Raw genomic sequence first — 22,413 nt, 5'->3', positions numbered from 1 at the left:
AAACAGTGGGAGGTCTTGTACTAAAGCTTAGCTCAAGGTATCTGTAGCAGGCCCAGTGTGTTTTAAGCCTGTAAAATGTATTGGATATTTTCCTGTCTTAAATATGTCTGAAGTGCATTTCTCTTGTTTGGCCAGCAGATGGTGAATGTTTATGCTTAAAGCTGTTACAGAGGACTGACATCTCTTTCTTTTAGTTGGCACACAGATAATAGGAAGTGCCTGTAAGTGATGTAACCAGTTTTTATTTGAAAAATGACTGTTCTGGGCTCTGATTGGCCTGGAGTTTGAAATAACCCAGCAGATGCCGGCTGTTGCTTCAGTTTCAGCCTGGGAGGAGAGAGACAGATATCTGTTTGCTGAAGCTCTGTGAACAGATATTTGCATACTTTCTAGAAAGTACCCGGGGAGATCAGGGCATATGTTTAGTTAGTTTCCTAATTGATCCATTTTTCAGTTACTTGTTACTGTTTGCACTTTTTTTTGTCCACTGTCCAAGTTCTAAGAATAAACACATTTGTTTGTTTGTTCGTTCTGCCTGGATAACTCTTACAGTGGTCCAGGTATCAAAGAATGCAAAGGGTTTTTTTCAGCGGTCAGTAGGACTAATGGATCCCTGCACTCCTAAATTGAGGGGCATTCGTTCAAACTTCTGGTCTTGATTTGGTGAAATCAACTACTATAAGACAAGCATCTACACCTCTGCTTACTCATCCCTTCTCAAGGCTTACAAAGACAAATTTTAAACCCCCCAAATTTCCTCTGCTAAAATCTGATTTTAGTCAAAAATATTGGGAATTTCTAGATAATGGTTAACTCTAAATTATATAATAAAACTTTTTCTGAAAGATCATGCTTCTCTGTATGTTTGCTTCATTTATTTGCACTTAGCTTGCCTGTGTCTCAGCTCTACTACTACTACTTAACATTTCTAGAGCGCTACTAGGGTTACGCAGTGCTGTACAAATCAACAAAGAAGGACGGTCCTTGCTCAGAGGAGCTTACAGTCTAAAGGTCAAAATGTCAAGTTGATGCAGTCTAGATTTCTTGAGTAGAGGTGTGGTGGTTAGGTGCCGAAGGCGACATTGAAGAGGTGGGCTTTGAGCAATGATTTGAAGATGGGCAGGGAGGGGGCCTGGCGTATGGGCTCAGGGAGTTTGTTCCATGCATGGGGTGAGGCGAGGCAGAAAGGGCGGAGCCTGGAGTTGGCGGTGGTGGAGAAGGGTACTGAAAGGAGGGATTTGTCTTGAGAGCGGAGGTTACGGGTAGGAATGTAAGGGGAGATGAGGGTAGAGAGGTAAGGAGGGGCTGTAGATCGAGTGCATTTGTAGGTTAGTAGGAGAAGCTTGAACTGTATGCGGTACCTGATCGGAAGCCAGTGAAGTGACTTGAGGAGAGGAGTGATATGAGTATATCTGTCCAGGCGGAAGATAAGACGTGCAGCAGAGTTCTGAATGAACTGAAGGGGGGATAGATGGCTGAGTGGGAGGCCAGTGAGGAGTTGGTTGCAGTAGTCAAGGCGAGAGGTAATGAGAGAGTGGATGAGAGTTCAGGTGGTGTGCTCAGAGAGGAAAGGGCGAATTTTGCTAATGTTATAGAGGAAGAAGCGACAGGTCTTGGCTATCTGCTGGATATGCGCAGAGAAGGAGAGGGAGGAGTCGAAGATGACACCGAGGTTGCGGGCAGATGATACGGGGACGATGAGGGTGCTATCAACTGAGATAGAGAGTGGAGGGAGAGGAGAAGTGGGTTTGGGTGGGAAGACAAGAAGTTCGGTCTTGGCCATGTTCAGTTTCAGGTGGCGATTGGACATCCAGGCAGCAATATCGGATAAGCAGGCCGATACTTTGGCCTGTGTTTCCGCAGTGATGTCTGGTGTGGAGAGATAAAGCTCTAGTATACATGTACTCTAGACTCTGCATTTCTGATTTTAATTTTCTGAGGATCCTGTAAAGCTGATCAGTGGAATATAAATACATAAAAATAAAAAGGAACTCTCATCATCCTGACCTTTTCTGACCCTTCTCCTTGGGTGGTATATGTTATTGGTTATTCATTGTTTCTGAACAAATGAAGCAACAAGGTCAAACAAGTGAGAAAAGCATGACACAGAAAGGCTGATGAGAATTCTTTGCAAACCCACTGTGTGTGTAGGTGGGCAAACACCTCCATCTACAGCTGCATTGCGAGTATGTGTGAACAACTACTTCACATTCAGAAAACACTTAAAAGCCCACTTCAGAAGAAGCGAAGATACTTACCTGTTGAATGTGTTCTCAGAGGACAGTAGGCTTCACATTCTCACAAGTGGGTTGACGATCCCACGTCGACTGAGTCGATAGAATACTAAAGTAAAGAACAAGAGTTTTCAGAAGCGCGATCAGTGCTCTAACGTGCATGAACGATCGCCCTCCAACTCGCAGCACCTCTCAGTTTAATACAGAAGCAAAAAATGAACTAAAAAGTGAAGAAGAGACAACTCCAAAGGAAGGTGGGCAGGATTTTTGTCCTTTAGATTGTAAGCTCCTTCAAGCAGGGACTGTCCTGTGTGTTAAATTGTATAGCGCTGCGTAACCCTGGTATCACTTTATAAATGTTAAGTAGTAGTAGGTGGGCAGGATTGTGAGAATGTGAAACCTGCTGTCCTCGGAGAACACCTGCTACAGGTATCTTTGCTTTCTCCGAGGACAAGCAGGCTTACATTCTCACAAGCGGGGAATCCCTAGCATCCAAAACAAACAGTGGTTAATTGGGCCTCGCAACAGTGAGGACTTAATGTAGATTAACCTAAAACTATATACAACTAGATGAGGATGCAGCCTAGAACAGAATAAAACAGGCTTAGGAGGGTGGGGTTGGATTCTAGACCCCAAACTGATTCTGCAACACTGACTGCCCAAACTGGCTGTCGCGTCGGGTATCCTGCGCCCAAGGCAGTAGTGAGATGTGAATGTGTGGACTGAAGACCACATCGACGCTTTGAAAATCGCTTCAATGAAGGCTGACTTCAAGTGGGCTACCGACGTAGCCGTGGCTCTAACGTTATGAGCGGTCACATGACCCCCCCCCCCCCCCCCCAAAAGTCAGCCCAGCTCAGGCAATAAGCGAAGGAAATGCAATCAGCTAGACAATTGGAAATGGTGCATTTACCAATGGTGACTCCCCTCCGGTTGGGATCAAAAGAAACAAACAACTGAGTGGACTGTCTGAAAGGCTTTGTCTGCTCCATGTAAAAGGCCAACGCTCTCTTGCAGTCCAAGGTGTGCAAGCTGCTTTCACCAAGATGCGCGTGAGGACGGGGAAAGAATGTTGGCAAGACAATCGACTGGTTCAGACGGAACTCCGATACCACCTTCGGCAGAAACTTGGGGTGCGAGCAGAGGACTACTCCGTTGTGATGAAACTTAGTATAAGGTGCATCCACTAATAAGGCCTGAAACTCACTGACTCTACGAGCTGAAGTAACAGCCACCAAGAAAATGACCTTCCCGGTCTAGTACTTCAAATGGCAGGAATTCAGTGGCTCAAAAGGAGCTTTCATCAACTGGGTGAGAACGACACTGAGATCCCATGACACTGGTGGAGGTTAGACAGTGAGCTTTGACAAAAGCAAACCTCTCATGAAGCGATCTAAAGGCTGTCCAAAGATAGGCTTACCTTCTACATGCTGATAAGCACTAATTACACTACGGTAAAACCTTATGCAGTTGGTCTTAAGACAAGACTCAGGTTTTAGAAAAGGTTACAGCACAGAAAAGGTCTTAACCTCATTTTTAAGTGAAATTCATTGCAAATTAGAGCAAGGATATATTGCATTAGTCGTTTCACTTGATCTGTCCGCAGCTTTTGATCTGATAGATCATACTTTACTACTACAACGGTTAAAGGAAATTGGGATTTCAGGTATAATTTATAACTAGTTTGCTTCCTACCTTACAAATCGCTCGTTCAAAGTCACTCAGAATCAATCTATTTCAAATTCATACTTCACCTCTTGTGGGGTACCACAAGGATCAGTTTTATTGCCTATGTTATTCAATTTATATGTCAGTCCACTTTCATTGCTCATTCAATCATTAGGGATTAGTTGTTATTCATATGCAGATGACTTCCTTTTAATTCATTATGTAAAAGCAATAAATATTGATTTAACATCGATCCAAATCTGTCTTGAGAAGGTGGCTGACTGGCTAGCAAAGCATAAACTAGTATTAAATCCAGAAAAAACAATAACTTCATGGATAACGGGTTCTGGACCTAGCCCATCTTTAACACCAACTTTGTTTGGTAAACAAATACCTACAGTACAGTCATTTAGATACCTAGGTATTATTATTGATTCAGTCTTATCCTTTAATGAGCAAGTATCTGATGTGATAAAGAAAACTTTTTATCAATTACGTAAATTAAGCTCGATTAGAAATTCCTTAGATAAATCTTCCCTGCGTACAATAACTTATGCTTATATCTTATCACGTTTAGACTACTGTAACATAGTGTATGCACGTCTTTCAAAATTTAATCTAAGACGACTATAGATGATACAAAACACAGCAGCTCGTATCATCTGTAGAGCTTCAAAATAGGATAAGATTACTCCATTGTTATATCAATTGCACTGACTTCCAATAGAAGCAAGGATAAAATTTAAATTTCTGATATTGACACACAAAAAACATTTTATTCATTTAGTCCATCATATGTCTAACCTTACTATCCCCTATACACCAACTCGGACACTGCGGTCATTGACAGATAATAGACTTGTAATTCCATCTCCATCCAAAGCTAGATGGGAATCAACGTGATCATCGGCATTCTTTTTTCTAGCTCCGTCTCTTCCTAAAGAACTTAAACTTGAGGACTCTTATGCTCATTTTCGTAAAGCTTTAAAAACACATCTCTTTCAAGAGTCACTAGAAATAATCACCTAAAATCAAAATATAGGAAAAGTAAAACAAACTGAAAGGGAAAAAAAAAAGCCCACAGTTTGTGAAATCTGTACATGTGTTGACTTTTTGTAGTGCTTTCCTATCACAAATGGATTTCAGAGTATGTTTATCTACTGGTTTTAGCGTTATTTTATGTTATTTTATATTGTAAACCGTTCTGATTCACTTTTGTAATAAGTGACAGTCTAGTAAATGAATAAACGATAAACGATAAGTATAGAAGGTATTCAAGCAGGGTCTGTGTAAGACAAGAAAGGGGATCTATGGCCTTGCTGTCACACCAGACGGCAAACCTCCTCCATTTAAAAGAGTAGCACCCTCTTAGTGGAATCTTTCCTGGAAGCCAGCAAGACGCGGGAGACACTCTCCAAAAGACCCAAGGAAGCGAGCAGCCAGGCCGTGAGAGACAGAGACTAGAAGTTGGGATGTAGAAGCGACCCCTTGTTCTGCGTAATGAGGGTTGGAAAACACTCCAATCTCCACGGTTCTTCGGAGGGCAAATCCACAAGAAGAGGGAATCATATCTGCCGTGGCCAGAAGGGCACGATCAGAAAGCGAAGTTACTTACCTGTAGCAGGTATTCTCCGAGGACAGCAGGCTGATTGTTCTCACATGTGGGTGACGTCCATGGCAGCCCCAGGTTCGGAAAATCTTCCTAGCAACAAAGCTTGCTAGAGCCTTCGAGCGCAGGCGCGTGCACAGCGCATGCGCGGCCATCTTTCCGCCCGTCGCGCGAGAGTTCTGCTTCAATCAACTTACAAAGCAAAACCAAAGAAAAGGAACAACTCCAAAGGGGAGGCGGGCGTGTTTGTGAGAACAATCAGCCTGCTGTCCTCGGAGAATACCTGCTACAGGTAAGTAACTTTGCTTTCTACAAAGACAAGCAGGCTGCTTGTTCTCACATGTGGGGTATCCCTAGCTCCCAGGCTCACTCAAAACAATAAACAGTGGTCAATTGGACCTCACAACGGTGAGGGCATAACAGAGATTGACCTACGAAGAAACTAACTAAAAGACGGAAGTCCAAAAGACACCCGGCCTGGTTGAAATATGAGGTGAAGGAAGCTATTAGGGCTAAAAGAAACGCCTTCAGAAAATGGAAGAAGGAACCGTCTGAAAATAACAAGAAACAGCATAAGGAGTGTCAGAGCAAATGCAAGGCGCAGATTAAGAAGGCCAAGAGGGAGTATGAAAAAAAGATAGCATTAGAGGCAAAAAAACATAGTAAAAATTTTTTTCGGTATATTAAAAGCAGGAAGCCGGCAAAAGAATCGGTTGGGCCGCTGGATGACCGAGGGGTAAAAGGGGCGATCAAGGAAGACAAAGACGTAGCGGAGAGACTGAATGAATTCTTTGCTTCGGTCTTCACCGAGGAAGATTTGGGTGGGATACCGGTGTCGGAAATGGTATTTCAAGCGGACGAGTCGGAGAAACTTACTGACTTCACGGTAAACCTGGAGGACGTAATGGGGCAGTTCGGCAAAATGAAGAGTAGCAAATCTCCTGGACCGGATGGTATTCATCCTAGAGTACTGATAGAACTGAAAAACGAGCTTGCGGAGCTACTGCTAGTGATATGCAACTTATCCTTAAAATCGAGCGTGGTACCGGAAGATTGGAAGGTGGCCAATGTAACGCCCATTTTTAAAAAAGGCTCCAGGGGAGATCCGGGAAATTATAGACCGGTGAGTCTGACGTCGGTGCCGGGGAAAACGGTAGAGGCTATTATTAAAAACAAAATTACAGAGCACATCCGAGGACATGGATTACTGAGACCGAGTCAGCATGGCTTTTGTGTGGGGAAATCTTGCCTGACCAATTTACTTCAATTCTTTGAAGGAGTGAACAAACATGTGGACAAAGGGGAGTCGGTTGATATTGTGTATCTGGATTTTCAAAAGGCGTTTGACAAGGTACCTCATGAAAGGCTACAGAGGAAATTGGAGGGTCATGGGATAGGAGGAAATGTCCTATTGTGGATTAAAAACTGGTTGAAGGATAGGAAACAGAGTGGGGTTAAATGGGCAGTATTCACAAGGGAGAAGGGTAGTTAGTGGGGTTCCTCAGGGGTCTGTGCTAGGACCGCTGCTTTTTAATATATTTATAAATGATTTAGAGATGGGAGTAACTAGCGAGGTAATTAAATTTGCTGATGACACAAAGTTATTCAAAGTCGTTAAATCGCGACAGGATTGTGAAAAATTACAAGAGGACCTTACGAGACTGGGAGACTGGGCGGCTAAATGGCAGATGATGTTTAATGTGAGCAAGTGCAAGGTGATGCATGTGGGAAAAAAGAACCCGAATTATAGCTACGTCATGCAAGGTTCCACGTTAGGAGTTACGGACCAAAAAAGGGATCTGGGTGTCGTCGTCGATAACACACTGAAACCTTCTGCTCAGTGTGCTGCTGCGGCTAAGAAAGCGAATAGAATGTTGGGTATTATTAGGAAAGGTATGGAAAACAGGTGTGAGGATGTTATAATGCCGTTGTATCACTCCATGGTGCGACCGCACCTTGAGTATTGTGTTCAATTCTGGTCGCCGCATCTCAAGAAAGATATAGTAGAATTGGAAAAGGTGCAGCGAAGGGCGACTAAAATGATAGCGGGGATGGGACGACTTCCCTATGAAGAAAGACTAAGGAGGCTAGGGCTATACAGCTTGGAGAAGAGACGGCTGAGGGGAGACATGATAGAGGTATATAAAATAATGAGTGGAGTGGAACAGGTGGATGTGAAGCGTCTGTTCACGCTTTCCAAAAATACTAGGACTAGGGGGCATGCGATGAAACTACAGTATAGTAAATTTAAAACAAATCGGAGAAAATTTTTCTTCACCCAACGTGTAATTAAACTCTGGAATTCGTTGCCGGAGAAAGTGGTGAAGGCGGTTAGCTTAGCAGAGTTTAAAAAGGGGTTGGACGGATTCCTAAAGGACAAGTCCATAAACCGCTACTAAACGGACTTGGAAAAATCCAAAATTCCAGGAATAACATGTATAGAATGTTTGTACGTTTGGGAAGCTTGCCAGGTGCCCTTGGCCTGGATTGGCCGCTGTCGTGGACAGGATGCTGGGCTCGATGGACCCTTGGTCTTTTCCCAGTATGGCATTACTTATGTACTTATGAGAGTGCACCCTGGAACAGAACAAAAATGGGCCTAGGGGGGAGTTGGATTCTAAGCCCCGAACAGATTCTGCATCACCGACTGCCCAAACCGACTGTCGCGTTGGCTATCCTGCTGAAGGCAGTAGTGAGATGTGAATGTGTGGACTGAAGACCACGTCGCAGCTTTGCAGATCTCTTCCATAGTTGCTGACTTCAAGTGGGCCACTGATGCTGCCATGGCTCGAACACTATGAGCCGTGACATGAACCTCAAGAGTCAGCCCAGCTTGGGCAAAAGTGAAAGAAATGCAATCTGCTAGCCAACTGGAAATGGTGCATTTCTCGGCTGCGACTCCCCTTCTGTTGGGGTAGAAAGAAACAAACATTTGGGTGAACTGTCTGAAGGGGCTTCTCCGCTCCACATAGAAGGCCAATGCTCTCTTGCAGTCCAATGTGTGCAACTGACGTTCAGCAGGGCGGGTATGCCGACGGGGAAAAAATGTTGCCAAGACAATTGGCTGGTTCAGATTGAACTCCGACACCACCTTCGGCAAGAACTTAGGGTGAGTGCGGAGGACTACTCTGTTATGATGAAATTTAGTATAGGGAGCATGGGCTACCAAGGCTTGAAGCTCACTGACTCTACGAGCTGAAGTAACCGCCACCAAGAAAATGACCTTCCAGGTCAAGTACTTCAGATGGCAGGAATTCAGTGGCCCAAAAGGAGGCTTCATCAGCTGAGTGAGAATGACGCTGAGATCCATGACACCATAGGAGGTTTACCAAGGGGCTTTGACAAAAACAAACCTCTCAGAGGGCTTTCCCCTATGTGAACAAGGTAGAGATAGGCCCGGAGGAGATTTCAGATCACTCCCTGGTGTGGTTAGACTTAGAGGATGGGGACCTGGGGGTTGGGGGAAGAGGGTGGAGATTTCCCTCATACTTAGCATCAGACCAAAAATTTAAACTACATTTGCAGAAGAGTTGGGGGGAATATTCACAATTTAACAAAGAACATAGGGATTCTCCCCAGCTGTTCTGGCAAGCGGCGAAGGCAGTTTTGAGGGGGGCGGTGATTGCGTTCACTGCACAACGGGAACGAAAAGTTAACGGGGCAATTATACATCTAGAACGTAGACTTGGGAAAGCCAGACGCCGATTTGTGGCGGTTCCATCGAGCTATAATAAAGAACAGATGAAAATAGCTCAAGTAACGCTAAACTCACTACTACATGAGAGAGCCTTGAGAGCCCTGGCGGTTGGGAAATTCCGCTTCCAGAGATATGGGAATAAATCAGGCGCCACGTTAGCAAGAGTAGTTAAAGCCTGGGGTGGCCCTAGAACGATAGTGGCGGTGAAAGATAAGTATGGACATATTCAGAATGGGAGGGAAGGAGTAAAAAAGGTATTCCAGCAATTCTATAGCGACCTATATAAAAATATATCCCCGCCATCATTAGAGTCGGTGACAGAATATTTGCGGAGGGCCAGAATGATGACTCTGAAGGCAGAGGAGGTGGAGGTCCTGAATAGGCCTATCACAGGAAAGGAACTACAGGATATAATTAAGTCTCTCCCTGCGAATTCAGCTCCAGGCCCAGATGGCTTCTCGAGTGAATTTTATAAAATCTTGAATCCACACATAGTAGGCCCCATGCACTCATACTTTGAGGAGGTGGTAGCTCAGGGACAGTTCCCGGCTTATGCAAATGAGGCACTGATAACCTTGTTGCTGAAGCCAGGAAAGCCGGAGAATCAGGCTGGTTCTTTCAGGCCCATTTCCTTAATCAATGTTGATACAAAAATCCTAGCCAAACTACTAGCAAACAGAATACAGGAGTGTTTACCTAGTCTTATCGGTCAGGAGCAAGTGGGTTTTATTCACAATAGGCATTCAGGAATCAATGTGAGACGACTACTGTTGGCTCAGGCTCAGATTCAGCGTTCAGGCGGTGAGGCGATGCTGGTTAGCCTGGACGCTGAAAAAGCTTTTGATAAAGTAGGATGGGATTATATGTTTGCGGTGTTGAGGTATGTGGGTGTGGGGGGTTGGGTTTATGGGGCTATCCAGTCACTATACTCAAATCCTCGAGCGGCCGTGCTGGTTAATGGGTCAAGAACACAACAGTTTCCTATTGCGAGGGGGACTAGGCAAGGATGCCCCCTCTCCCCGCTCCTTTTTGTGTTATCTATTGAACCCCTGATTAAAATTATTCAACAGGGAGAGGGGGTGCCAGGGGTGACAGTTGGTGGAGAGAAAGTAAAGGTGTTAGCCTTTGCGGACGATCTATTGATAATATCAGAGTCCCCGAGGGTGGCATTGCCAGCGCTACTCGAGGAGATAGAATTTTTTAGTACACTGTCAGGGTTTAAAATTAACCGGGAAAAATCACGCATAATGAGGTTACCCGAGCGACTGGATGGCCCCGGCCCAGACGATTTCTCTCTGCAGAGAGCAAAGACAGAGATGAAATACTTGGGTGTCTTAATCCCTAGCACATTAAGTGGTTTGTATGAGATAAATATTCAAAAATTAATGAAAGACACAGCGAGGAAACTTGAGCAATGGCGGGGCCTTCCTATCTCTCTGTCAGGGCGTATAGCACTGTACAATATGATGATTATTCCCTGCTGGTCATATATGTTTCAAACCTTACCCCTACACCTCACTAATAGGGATGAGAAACGAGTGAATGGAATGTTGAGAAAATTTTTGTGGAGGGGAAAAAAGTCGAGATTCCCACTGGAAAGTATGTATGTACCGAAGGAATATGGTGGAATGGGCTTGCAGAGTGTGAGACATTTAGGGATTGCTTGTGCAATGAGACACGTTACAGATTGGTTCCGCAACTCTGCGGACTTCTCAGCCACCGCAATGGAATTACGGCTGTTTACACCCACAAACTTTAGCAGTTGCCTGCATGGGAGTGGAGGGGCCTCTCCAATACTAAACATTTCAAACATTCTACCGCAAGCACAAAAGGCATGGAGCTGGATTTGTAGATTACATCAATTTTCCCCAAAAGTTACTCCACTGCTGCCAATCTGCGGGAATCCTGAGTTTCAACCTGGCTTGATATATAGAATTTTTGAACAATGGAAAACACAAGGTATAATCTATATTCTTCAGATTCTAACGCGAGAAGGAAAGCTGCAATCGTTTCAGAAGTTGCAGGATCGTGGTCTGCTCCTCCCCAAAGATTACTTTCATTATTGGCAATTATTGCACTATACGAAGAGTTTGTCTTGGGAGGCCTTGGCGGAGGACGTGCAGGAGGAATTACCAATGGCATTCTCGTTAGGATCACAACAAAAAGTTCCATTGAGGTTCCACCTCCGACATATCAAAGACACTGCTGCAGAGCCAGATTTTAGCAAATATGCTGAGGCCTGGAGCAGAGACCTGGAGGTAGTCATTTCAGCCGGGCTGCTTAAAGAACATGTGTTGGCCCTTAACAGAGTGTCACCTTTAACAGATCACTGGGAATTACAATACCTTTTTGTGTTTCGGATGCATATGCCGCCTCGACGGGCGTTTCATGTGGGGGTTTCCCCAGATGGGGCGTGCCCCAAGTGTCATTTTGTGGGAGCGACTTTGGGGCATATGTATTGGACTTGCCCGGTAGTGAAGAATTTCTGGATGGCTCTACTAAAACAGGTTTCAACCTTGTGGAGAACTAGATGGTCACGTTCTCCGATGCTGTTATTCGGGAAGCCTTGTCTACAGGCTCCCCGGCCAAGAGGGCTTATTTTGTTTGTACAGCGAGCCATACTGATTGCAAAAAAGACTATTTTAGTGGACTGGTTATCCCCAAGAGGCCCCTCACTCCAGAATTGGCGAATGCGGATGGTGCAACTATTACGTTTTGAGAGAATGATGATAAAAGATGGAAACCCGATGGAGTTAGATAAATTCTGTTTGAGATGGGGCCCATTTTTGGACTCTATGCCCCCAATAGCTAAGAGTACCCTCTTGAACATTTGACTGGCTCATGGAGCTCCGGACATTCATTCCCAGATTGCTTACTGAGACACAGGGAGGGGAGGGTGGGATTGAGCTGATAATGATGTACCGGTTTGGGGGGTCCTGGGGGGACATCTGAGTCCAGTCTCCTAGGGACTACCTCATTCGGAACTTTGCTTTTCAGCATTAAGTTTGGATTCTCAAGGGAGGGAAGGGAGAAAACTAAAAATTGGTGATGATGTTTGGTGATAGTATAACCATGAAGTAATTATGTTATTGTTAAGACTGCTACTTACCTGTTGGTGTGGACTACTTTTGTGTGTAATCAATAAAAATGATTGAATATAAACTTCAAAAAAAAAAAACGTCTACCTGAAGAGGTAGATGCTGAAGGCTGCCGGCGGGAGAATTTGTCGAAAGCGTTATCCCACTGGTGGAGCTGCTCTACCACCTGTTCGATCTTTTCTCCAAAAATGTTGTCCGCTCGGCAAGGAGAGTCCGCAATCCGCTGCTGGATTCTATTCTCCAGGTCGGAGGCACGCAGCCATGAGAGTCTGCGCATCACCACACCTTGAGCAGCGGCCCTGGACGCAACATCAAAGGTATCATATACCCCTCTGGCCAGGAATTTTCTGCACGCCTTCAGCTGCCTGACCACCTCCTGAAATGGCTTGGCTTGCTCAGAAGGGAGCTTGTCCACCAAGCCCGCCAACTGCCGCACATTGTTCCGCATGTGAATGCTCATGTAGAGCTGGTAGGACTGAATCTTGGACACAAGCATTGAAGAATGGTAGGCCTTCCTCCCAAAGGAGTCTAAGGTTCTAGAGTCCTTGCCCGGGGGCGCCGAAGCATGTTCCCTAGAACTCTTAGCCTTCTTTAGGGCCAGATCCATCACCCCAGAGTCGTGAGGCAACTGAGTGCGCATCAGCTCTGGGTCCCCATGGATCCGGTACTGGGACTCGATCTTCTTGGGAATGTGGGGATTAGTTAAAGGCTTGGTCCAGTTCGCCAGCAATGTCTTTTTTTTAGGACATGATGCATGGGTACTGTGGACGCTTCCTTAGGTGGAGAAGGATAGTCCAAGAGCTCAAACATTTCAGCCCTGGGCTCATCCTCCACAACCACCGGGAAGGGGATGGCCGTAGACATCTCCCGGACAAAGGCCGCGAAAGACAGACTCTCGGGAGGAGAAAGCTGCCTTTCAGGGGAGGGAGTGGGATCAGAAGGAAGGCCATCAGACTCCTCGTCAGAGAAATATCTGATGTCCTCCTCCTCCTCCCACGAGGCCTCACCATCGGTATCAGACACAAGTTCATGAACCTGTGTCTGAAGCAGTGCCCGACTCGACTCCGTGGAAACACGGCCACGGTGGGAGCGTCGAGAGGTAGACTCCCTCGCCAGCACCGGCGAAGCTCCCTCCACCGACGTCGTCAGGGAGTCTTCCTGGGAGGCGGCGGCAACCCGATGTCGGAGACCTCACCCCGGGCAAAGGGCCATCCGGCGCCTCGCTCGACGGTACCGGTGGCACAAGCACCCCCGGTACCGGAGGGGAAGGGCGCAACAGGTCTCCCAGGATCTCTGGGAGAACGGCCCGGAGACTCTCGTGCAGAGCGGCTGTGGAGAAAGACATGGAAGCCGATGCAGGCGTCGAGGTCAGAGTCTGTTCTGGGCGTGGAGGCGGTTCCGGGCTGTCCAAGGTGGAGCGCATCGACACCTCCTGAACAGAGGGTGAGCGTTCCTCCCGGTGCCGATGCCTACTGGGTGCCGACTCCCTCGGCGACCCAGAGCTCTCGGTACCGATGCGGGAAGGAGACCGGTGTCGATGCTTCTTTGATTTCTTCAAATGAAGCATGTCACCGGAGCTTCCCGGTACCGACGAGGAGGACGTAGAATCCAGCCGTCGCTTCCTCGGGGCCGAGGCCAAAGAAGGTCGGTCTCGGGGGGGGGCTGTACCGCAGGAGCCCTCAGGGCAGGAGGAGACCCACCCGAAGGCTCACCGCCACCAGCAGGGGAATGGACAGCCCTCACCTGCACTCCAGTCGAAGCACCACCGTCCGACGACATCAGCAACAGCAGAGGTCCCGGTACCACCGACGCAGCCTTCCGATGTCTCGGTACCGACGATGCAGAGGGTCGAAACCTCGATGCCGTCGATGCAGAGGTCGAAGACTTCGATGCTGTCGACGCCGATGCACTCGATGCCTCCGGTGCTGTTGTCGACGAAGAGCCTGAGAACAACACGTTCCACTGGGCCAATCTCGCTACCTGAGTCCTCTTCTGTAAAAGAGCACAAAGACTACAGGCCTGCGGGCGGTGCCCAGCCCCCAGACACTGAAGACACGAAACATGCCTATCAGTGAGCGAGATTACCCGGGCGCACTGGGTGCACTTCTTGAAGCCGCTGGGAGACTTCGATGACATGGGCGGAAAAATCACGCCGGCAAAATCAAAATTCGTGATGGCGACGAAGGCACCAAAAATAAGGGAGAGAGAAAAAAACCCGTACCGAGGCCACGAAACAGGCCTATCCCGAAAGCGAAAGGAAACTTACGCCGGGGAAAACAAACTGGACACACGGGAAGGGACAGAGACCAAAAGGTCTCTTTTTTTTTTTGCGAAAATCGCGAAGACGCACGAGGGTCAACTTGGGCACGAAACAGCGGCAAAACACGACCGTCCCGAGCGCGAACAAAAGAAGACTGACGAACACAAGTCGGTTCGGGCGGGAAGACAGCCGCGCATGCGCGCGAGGACTAGCAAAGGCCTTTGCTAGTGAAGTTTCCGGTTGGAGGGGGCTGCTGTGGACGTCACCCATCAGTGAGAACAAGCAGCCTGCTTGTCCTCGGAGAAGGGCTTTTTGCATCTGCAACGATGAAGGTCACCTAAAAAAATAACACCAAGTCGTTTACAGAAACCACTGATTTAGAAAAAATGTATTGCTACATAGAAAGCATCTCAAATGGTATCATAATGATTGCTTCTTTTTTAAATTAAGTTTATTGGTTTGGCTTCTCAACATGCTTTGTTCTGACAGTGCTCAAGCTCTTTTCTATGCCCATCTGTCTGGCCTCGGTTCCCATTATCCTCGATTATAAGGGTAGGGTGTGCTGTGGTTGAATGTTTGTAAATTTAGGTTGTGCTTGTAGTTCTGTATGAAGTTATAGTATAACATCACTCGCTGCATATATGGTAATTTCACCTATTTACATTCTGCTGGTATTAAGTTGTATTTCAATGCATTATATCCTTTAAAGTATTCTCTCTCAACGTAAAAGGTATACGCAACCCAATTAAATGAAAGAAGTTATTATCTACTATAATAAAACTCACCCTCAACATTCTGAAGACAACATTCTGAAGTCACTCAGTCACTCCCTGAAGGGTTCATCAGTTCATGGTGGTGAAGCCACAACACTGACCATGTCTCTCAGCCCCGCCCTCGAATGACGGACCAATCAGAAAAAACACACAACGTTCTGAAACACAAAGGACCATCACAAAACCGTTCCCAGGCAACGCTAGGCAATGTAAGACGGACCTATCAGAGGAAACTACGTGGCAATAAGGGAGGAGCATTCACCAGCAGAAAGGCTCATTATCTGTGCAGCACGGAGAGCACAGAACCACTGCTGGAACGAGAGAAGAATATTCCTGCTGTGGGTATGTGCAAAAATAGACCGGGGGGGGGGGGGGGGGGGGGGGTGAAGAAATTTTTAAATGCCTAATGCCGGTACTGAACAATGCCGGAGGGCCTATAGCACAGACTATATTTGTGTTCGCTTGACGTGGATTCGGTGGAGCCGGAGAACAGTGTGCCCCTCACCATCTGGGACGTGGCCGAACATGACAAGTTGTGGCCCAGCTGGAAGGATTACCCGCGACCCAGCCAGCAGCAAACAGCGACCAAGGAAGGGGGAGGAGTAGTACTCCTTCCCTGCCTAGGAATCGCTGGAGACTGGCTGCCAAACTAACGAAACAACTGCACACCGACGCACCACCTCCATCATTCAAAAGGCATCCACTCTTTCTACAACAGAAATGCAAACTAATAATACAAAACAAACAAAGAATACCTGGTTTCTCACGCGGCTGCAGGTAACTCCCTCCTACTCCCTTCCTCTTCCTCTTTTGCCGATGCGGCCAAAGACGTGCCCAACCATCCCCAGCCTCAGGCAAGCCGTCTCCCACCTCAGGGATTCCCCAAGCACCCGGGAAAAGACGGCGCTGCTTCCTGCAGCGCATAAATGTTCCAGCATTCCCCTGCAGCCGGCCTGAAATGGACCAAACATACCGGATCACCCCCCGACGGCCCGAGACCGTGCTCCTCTCCCTTCCGCCAACTTAAAACAACCATCCCCGTCCTCAGGCAAGCCGTCTCCCACCTCCAGGATGCCCAGAACCCCAGCCCAATGGAAAAAGACGGCGCTGCTTCCCACAGCACATTTCACTTCCAGCGTTCCCCTAAAGCAGCCCTGAAACGGCCAAAAAATACCGACAAAGAACGTGCTCCTCTACCTTCCGCCCATCTAAAACAACACTGCTGCCTCAGCACAACACAAAAAAAAAAAACCCGGAAAAAACAATCCACCACTCAGCAAAGGCTGACCCCCCTACAACCACATTTACATTTCACCAACAGAAAGGCCTCCCTCCACAAACCTCCTTGACAGACAAAACCACACACACAATACAACAAAAACACACCCTCAAAGCCACACACCAATCCATCCCACTTTGCCAGCACAGCACATCCCCCAACCCCCCACCCAAAAAAACAAAAAAAAAAAAGACACATCAACAACATGCACACACACCCCACCCTCACACACACAAAATAACTCTGTGACACATACACGAAAAAAAAAACCACATGCTAGCGCCCGTTTCATTGGTTTCGGAAACGGGCCTTTTTCACTAGTATTTTAAAAACATTTCAGCCATCAGTGGTGTTTCTCCAATAGACTCATTTATCTGCACAAGAGGCTGTAAAATTAAAGCAGGAATGGGTTAAAAATGTTTTTACTCTTCAGCTTAAGGGAGGAAAAAATGGTGTTATAACTTTGCTGTCTAAACACCTACAATATTATTATTATTTATTGCATTTGTACCCCACATTATCCCACCTTTTTGCAGGCTCAATGTGACTTACAGAGTAAGGTTATGATAAAGTCAGTACATGATTTAAATACAGTTGATCATAAGCTGAGGTAAGAGAGGTGGTAGATGGGCTGATGTTGGGTAGGTTGTATGAGAAATGTTTTAGGTGTGGGGGTGATTTGGGGGATGAATTGTATCATTGAGGGAGATTATTGTAAGCTTTGTTAAAGAGGTGTGTTTTCAGAGCTTTGCGGAAGCCGGTTAGATTGTTCATGGTTTTCAGGGTTTTGGGTAGCGCATTCCAAAACTGTGTGCTTTTGTATGCAAAGGTTGTAGCATAAGCTTGTTTGTACTTCACTCCTTTGCAGCTGGGGAAATTCAGGTTTAGGAATTTGCGGGCCGATTTTTTGGCGTTTCTGGGTGGTAGGTCCACTAGGATTAGCATATAGAGTGGGGCATCTGCATGAATGATTTTGTGCACGGCTGTGCAAATCTTGAATTTAATTCGTTCCTTGAGCGGAAGCCAATGCAGTTTCTCTCTTAGGGGCTTCGCGCTTTCATATTTAGGTTTTCCAAAGATGAGCCTGGCTGCCGTGTTTTGAGTTGTCTGGAGTTTTTTAATGGTCTGTTCTTTACAGCCTGCGTACAAGGCGTTGCAGTAGTCCAAGTGGCTTATAACTAGTGACTGCACTAGGGTGCGAAACATATTTCTTGGGAAATAAGGTTTAATTCTTTTGAGTTTCCACATCGATTGGCACATTTTTTTCGTTGTGTTCTTCACGTGGGTATCGAGTGTGAGGTTTCGATCAATGGTGACTCCAAGAATTTTCAGGTTTTCTGATATAGGCAGTGTGCAGTAAGGTGTGGTTATAGTGGAGTAATTGTTTGCATTGTATTGGGAGGTGAGAACTAGGCATTGTGTTTTATCAGCATTGAGCTTTAGCCGGAATGAGTCTGCCCATGAGTGCATGATCTGGAAGCTCTGGTTGATCTTGTTGGTTATTTCATTTAAGTCCTTCTTAAACGGGATGTAGATTGTGACATCATCGGCATATATGTAAGGGTTAAGGTTTTGATTGGCCAAGAGTTTGGCTAGTGGTGTCATCATTAAGTTGAAGATTGTAGGTGAAAGGGGGGATCCTTGAGGGACTCCACATTCCAGTGTCCAGGGCGGTGATCTGGCAGTGTTCGTTATAACTTGGTAGGATCTAGTGGTGAGGAATCCTTTGAACCATTTGAGAACTGGGCCTCCGATTCCGAAGTATTCTAGAATGTGTAATAGTATTTCATGATCCACCATGTCGAAGGCACTGGACATGTCGAATTGTAATATGAGTATGTTCTTGCCGATTGCAATTGTTTTTTTTAAAGGAGTTCATTGCAGACACTAGTACGGTTTCGGTGCTATGATTTGATCGGAATCCTGACTGTGATTCGTGTAGAATTGAGTGTTTGGTCAGGTAGTCCGTGAGCTGCTTCGTCACTATGCCTTCCATCAGTTTTGTAATGAGTGGGATAGAGGCGACTGGTCGGTAGTTAGTTAAGTCCATTGTGCTTTTCTTGGCATCTTTTGGCAGCGGCGTGAGTAGTATGTTTCCATTTTCCGTGGGGAAGAGACCATGTAGGAGTCTATAGTTTACTTGGTTCGTGAGGTCTTTTTTAAATTGTTTGGGTGCAGCTCTAATTAGGCTGGTGGGGCAAATGTCAAGTTTGCACTGAGATTTGGCATGTTTTTTAAGCTGGTATGTGAGTTCATCTACTGAAATTAGGTCAAAGTTGGTCCATGATCGGTCAGCTGGGTATTCCCCGGGTGTTGGGTCTAGGCATTCAAGGATATTTGAATATTCAATGGTGTTACTTGGTATCATGCGTCGGAGCTTTGTAATTTTTTCATTGAAATACTTCGCTAGGTTGGCTGCCGATGGGGTGTCTGTGCTGTTCGAGGTGACTCGAGTGGTGTTTAGGAGATTGTTTACAAGTGAAAAGAGTTTGTGTGTATCCTTGTAGGCTGGTCCTATTATGGTTTTGTAGTACGTTCTTTTGGTATGTCTGATACTGTATTTGTATTTTCTTTGTAACTGTTTCCACTCTTTAAGTGTGTGTTCATCTTTTTTTTTTTGCTCCATGCTCTTTCTCTCATGTAACTGACTCAAAAGGGGAGGTGGTTATTACTGAAATTCAAAGTTGAACAAACCATTTCCCTCCTGAATATTTATGTTCCCACTACATACCAGCCATCATTCTTTCAACAGGTGAATACTCAAACTGCTTCTGCGGGATCTGACCTGTTAAAAATGGCAGGGGACATTAATCTTCCTTTGGATAATACTCTATACAGAAGATCTGCTTCCAAATCTAAACCATTAAAGTCGCAAGTGGCCCTACTTCATCTCATTGAATCATGGTATCTTACTGACTCATGGAGATTATTACATCCCAAATATATTGATTTTTCAATTTTCTTCAAAGCTCACAACTTATACTTGAGATCAGATTACACTTTTGCCTCCAACTCCTTAACCCATTAGTGCCCAATGTTCCCATAATAAGCCATATGGGAACAAATTGATTTGCTCCCATATGGGAACATTGGGCCCTAATGGGTTAATACCATCAATGCTTAATGCCACTATAGAACTAATTGTAATATCTGATCATTCCTGACTCTCATGCTCACAAGCAACCTCACACATTTTGTACTACCTCGGAATGGGGCATTTGTTTTCATCTTTCTCCAAAATACTTTCTTTTCGATTGCTCCCCAAGTACATGACATTTGCCTTCCTAAGAAAACTGTGCTGTACAGTTAGAACTATGTATTGAATATCTGTGCATCCATACACCTCTGATCTCCATCACGATTAACCGCTGGTTAACAAAGACTTCATTGACATCCCAGAGTTTATACCACATCCATTACCTCTTGGCATGGGAGAACAGACTACATAAAGCGAATGCTACATACCTGTAGAAGGTATTCTCCGAGGACAGCAGGCTGATTGTTCTCACTGATGGGTGACGTCCACGGCAGCCCCTCCAATCGGAAACTTCTCTAGCAAAGTCCTTTGCTAGTCCTCGCGCGCACCGCGCATGCGCGGCCGTCTTCCCGCCCGAAACCGGCTTGAGCCGGCCAGTCCAGTATGTAGCAAGACAATACACTTCAAGGGAAGACACAACTCCAAAGGGGAGGCGGGCGGGTTTGTGAGAACAATCAGCCTGCTGTCCTCGGAGAATACCTTCTACAGGTATGTAGCATTCGCTTTCTCCGAGGACAAGCAGGCTGCTTGTTCTCACTGATGGGGTATCCCTAGCCCCCAGGCTCACTCAAAACAACAACCATGGTCAATTGGGCCTCGCAACGGCGAGGACATAACTGAGATTGACCTAAAAAATTTACCAACTAACTGAGAGTGCAGCCTGGAACAGAACAAACAGGGCCCTCGGGGGGTGGAGTTGGATCCTAAAGCCCAAACAGGTTCTGAAGAACTGACTGCCCGAACCGACTGTCGCGTCGGGTATCCTGCTGCAGGCAGTAATGAGATGTGAATGTGTGGACAGATGACCACGTCGCAGCTTTGCAAATTTCTTCAATGGAGGCTGACTTCAAGTGGGCTACCGACGCAGCCATGGCTCTAACATTATGAGCCGTGACATGACCCTCAAGAGCCAGCCCCGCCTGGGCGTAAGTGAAGGAAATGCAATCTGCTAGCCAATTGGATATGGTGCGTTTCCCTACAGCCACTCCCCTCCTATTGGGATCAAAAGAAACAAACAATTGGGCGGACTGTCTGTGGGGCTGTGTCCGCTCCAGATAGAAGGCCAATGCTCTCTTGCAGTCCAATGTGTGCAGCTGACGTTCAGCAGGGCAGGAATGAGGACGGGGAAAGAATGTTGGCAAGACAATTGACTGGTTCAGATGGAACTCCGACACGACCTTTGGCAAGAACTTAGGGTGAGTGCGGAGGACTACTCTGTTATGATGAAATTTGGTGTAAGGGGCCTGGGCTACCAGGGCCTGAAGCTCACTGACTCTACGAGCTGAAGTAACTGCCACCAAGAAAATGACCTTCCAGGTCAAGTACTTCAGATGGCAGGAATTCAGTGGCTCAAAAGGAGGTTTCATCAGCTGGGTGAGAACGACATTGAGATCCCATGACACTGTAGGAGGCTTGACAGGGGGCTTTGACAAAAGCAAACCTCTCATGAAGCGAACAACTAAAGGCTGTCCTGAGATCGGCTTACCTTCCACATGGTAATGGTATGCACTGATTGCGCTAAGGTGAACTCTTACAGAGTTGGTCTTGAGACCAGACTCAGACAAGTGCAGAAGGTATTCAAGCAGGGTCTGTGTAGGACAAGAGCGAGGAGCTAGGGCCTTGCTGTCACACCAGACGGCAAACCTCCTCCACAGAAAGAAGTAACTCCTCTTAGTGGAATCTTTCCTGGAAGCAAGCAAGACGCGGGAGACACCCTCTGACAGACCCAAAGAGGCAAAGCCTACGCTCTCAACATCCAGGCCGTGAGAGCCAGGGACCGGAGGCTGAGATGCAGAAGAGCCCCTTCGTCCTGCGTGATGAGGGTCGGAAAACACTCCAATCTCCACGGTTCTTCGGAGGATAACTCCAGAAGAAGAGGGAACCAGATCTGACGCGGCCAAAAAGGAGCAATCAGAATCATGGTGCCTCGGTCTTGCTTGAGTTTCAACAAAGTCTTCCCCACCAGAGGAATGGGAGGATAAGCATACAGCAGGCCCTCCCCCCAATCCAGGAGGAAGGCATCCGATGCCAGTCTGCCGGGGGCCTGAAGCCTGGAACAGAACTGAGGGACTTTGTGGTTCACTCGAGATGCGAAGAGATCCACCAAGGGGGTGCCCCACGCTTGGAAGATCTGGCGCACCACTCTGGAGTTGAGCGACCACTCGTGAGGTTGCATAATCCTGCTCAGTCTGTCGGCCAGACTGTTGTTTACGCCTGCCAGATATGTGGCTTGGAGCACCATGCCGAGACGGCGAGCCCAGAGCCACATGCTGATGGCTTCCTGACACAGGGGGCGAGATCCGGTGCCCCCCTGCTTGTTGACATAGTACATGGCAACCTGGTTGTCTGTCTGAATTTGGATAATTTGATGGGACAGCCGATCTCTGAAAGCCTTCAGAGCGTTCCAGATCGCTCGCAACTCCAGGAGATTGATCTGTAGACCGCGTTCCTGGAGGGACCAGCTTCCTTGGGTGTGAAGCCCATCGACATGAGCTCCCCATCCCAGGAGAGACGCATCCGTTGTCAGCACTTTTTGTGG

General features: G+C 46.7%; 1 protein-coding gene across 2 annotated transcripts in view; it reads right to left on the bottom strand.

Moving 5' to 3' along the window:
* The window catches only part of LOC115470519 (septin-7-like), a 343,205-nt gene that overhangs the window by 147,428 nt on the left and 173,364 nt on the right, over nt 1–22,413 (bottom strand). The window lies entirely within an intron of this gene.

The sequence above is a fragment of the Microcaecilia unicolor genome, chromosome 5, assembly GCF_901765095.1.
Source record: "Microcaecilia unicolor chromosome 5, aMicUni1.1, whole genome shotgun sequence".
Taxonomy (NCBI): Eukaryota; Metazoa; Chordata; class Amphibia; order Gymnophiona; family Siphonopidae; genus Microcaecilia; species Microcaecilia unicolor.
The sequence above is the reverse complement of the archived record's forward strand: the minus strand, read 5'-3'. Positions and strand labels throughout refer to the sequence as shown.